This window comes from Durio zibethinus, unplaced genomic scaffold (assembly GCF_047325235.1).
Source record: "Durio zibethinus cultivar Kanyao isolate XHJ-2024 unplaced genomic scaffold, ASM4732523v1 HiC_scaffold_3, whole genome shotgun sequence".
Lineage (NCBI taxonomy): Eukaryota > Viridiplantae > Streptophyta > Magnoliopsida > Malvales > Malvaceae > Durio > Durio zibethinus.
Genome location: NW_028323044.1, coordinates 5,080,737 through 5,083,236, shown reverse-complemented (window position 1 = coordinate 5,083,236; position 2,500 = coordinate 5,080,737).

Genomic DNA, 2,500 nt, shown 5'->3' with positions numbered 1-2,500 from the left:
AAATGGGGACACTTTTTTCAAACGGTCACAAAATCTTCTCTACTTCGAGTTTTTAGCTGAATTTTTTTGTGCATGCCAACAAAAATAGAAGGATCATGCCTACAAAATTTGGGGCCAAAAATCCTTATAAAAAAATTTTAAAAAATCCCGAACCGCAAAAAGTTTCGAAAATCATGAAAAATAGAAAACGAGTCATCTTCCAACGAAACTTCACGTGAAGGCTTAGGGGACCATTGTATGAATTTACAAGCCATAAAAATGGCATTGGCACGGCAGAAATTTGAAGATGTGCCTAAACCCACCAGGGCCCAGCGTGTGCCGATGGTGCTCGAGGCAACCGCCCGCACCAGGGCCCAGCGTGTGCCGAAGGTGCTCGAGGCAAGCGCCCGCACCAGGGCCCAGCGTGTGCCGACGGTGGTCGAGGCAACCGCCCGCACCAGGGCCGATAGTGTGCCGATGGTGCTCGAGGCAACCTGTCGCACCAGGGCCCAGCGTGTGCCGATGGTGATCGAGGCAACCTGCCGCACCAGGGCCCAGCGTGTGCCGATGCTGGTCGAGGCAAGCGCCCGCACCAGCGCCCAGCGTGTGCCGATGGTGCTCGAGGCAACCGACCGCACCAGGGCCCAGCGTGTGCCGATGGTGCTCGAGGCAACCTGCCGCACCAGGGCCCAGCGTGTGCCGATGGCGCTCGAGGCAAGCTCCCGCACCAGGGCCCAGCGTGTGCCGATGGTGCTCGAGGCAACCTGCCGCACCAGGGCCCAGCGTGTGCCGATGGTGCTCGAGGCAACCTGCCGCACCAGGGCCCAGCGTGTGCCGATGGTGCTCGAGGCAAGCGCCCGCACCAGGGACCAGCGTGTGCCGATGGTGGTCGAGGCAACCGCCCGCACCAGGGCCCAGCGTGTGCCGATGGTGGTCGAGGCAACCTGCCGCACCAGGGCCCAGCGTGTGCCGATGGTGCTCGAGGCAACCGACCGCACCAGGGCCGAGCGTGTGCCGATGGTGGTCGAGGCAAGCGCCCGCACCAGGGCCCAGCGTGTGCCGATGGTGGTCGAGGCTGCCGATGATGGTCGAGGCAACCTGCCGCACCAGGGCCCAGCGTGTGCCGATGGTGCTCGAGGCAACCGACCGCACCAGGGCCGAGCGTGTGCCGATGGTGCTCGAGGCAAGCGCCCGCACCAGGGCCCAGCGTGTGCCGATGGTGGTCGAGGCAACCTGCCGCACCAGGGCCCAGCGTGTGCCGATGGTGGTCGAGGCAAGCGCCCGCACCAGGGCCCAGCGTGTGCCGATGGTGGTCGAGGCAAGCGCCCGCACCAGGGCCCAGCGTGTGCCGATGGTGGTCGAGGCAACCTGCCGCACCAGGGCCCAGCGTGTGCCGATGGTGGTCGAGGCAAGCGCCCGCACCAGGGCCCAGCGTGTGCCGATGGTGGTCGAGGCAACCGCCCGCACCAGGGCCCAGCGTGTGCCGATGGTGGTCGAGGCAACCTGCCGCACCAGGGCCCAGCGTGTGCCGATGGTGCTCGAGGCAACCGACCGCACCAGGGCGGAGCGTGTGCCGATGGTGGTCGAGGCAACCGCCCGCACCAGGGCCCAGCGTGTGCCGATGGTGGTCGAGGCAACCTGCCGCACCAGGGCCCAGCGTGTGCCGATGGTGGTCGAGGCAACCGACCGCACCAGGGCCGAGCGTGTGCCGATGGTGCTCGAGGCAAGCTGCCGCACCAGGGCCCAGCGTGTGCCGATGGTGGTCGAGGCAACCGCCCGCACCAGGGCCCAGCGTGTGCCGATGGTGATCGAGGCAACCGACCGCACCAGGGCCCAGCGTGTGCCGATGGTGCTCGAGGCAACCTGCCGCACCAGGGCCCAGCGTGTGCCGATGGTGGTCGAGGCAAGCGCCCGCACCAGGGCCCAGCGTGTGCCGATGGTGGTCGAGGCAACCGACCGCACCAGTGCCCAGCGTGTGCCGATGGTGCTCGAGGCAACCTGCCGCACCAGGGCCCAGCGTGTGCCGATGGTGGTCGAGGCAAGCGCCCGCACCAGGGCCGAGCGTGTGCCGATGGTGCTCGAGGCAACCGACCGCACCAGGGCCGAGCGTGTGCCGATGGTGGTCGAGGCAAGCGCCCGCACCAGGGCCCAGCGTGTGCCGATGGTGATCGAGGCAAGCGCCCGCACCAGGGCCCAGCGTGTGCCGATGGTGGTCGAGGCAAGCGCCCGCACCAGTGCCCAGCGTGTGCCGATGGTGGTCGAGGCAAGCGCCCGCACCAGGGCCCAGCTTTTGCCGATGGTGATCGAGGCAACCGGCCGCTCCAGGGCCCAGCGTGTGCCGATGGTTATCGGGGCAACCGGCCGCACCAGGGCCCAGGGTCTGCCGATGGTGCTCGAGGCAACCGCCCGCACCAAGGCTCAGCATGTGCCGCTGGTGATCGAGGCAACAACCCACACCAGGGCCCAGCTTGTGCCGATGGCGGTCGAGGCAAGTGCCCGTACCGAAGGGCAGCCTATGCCG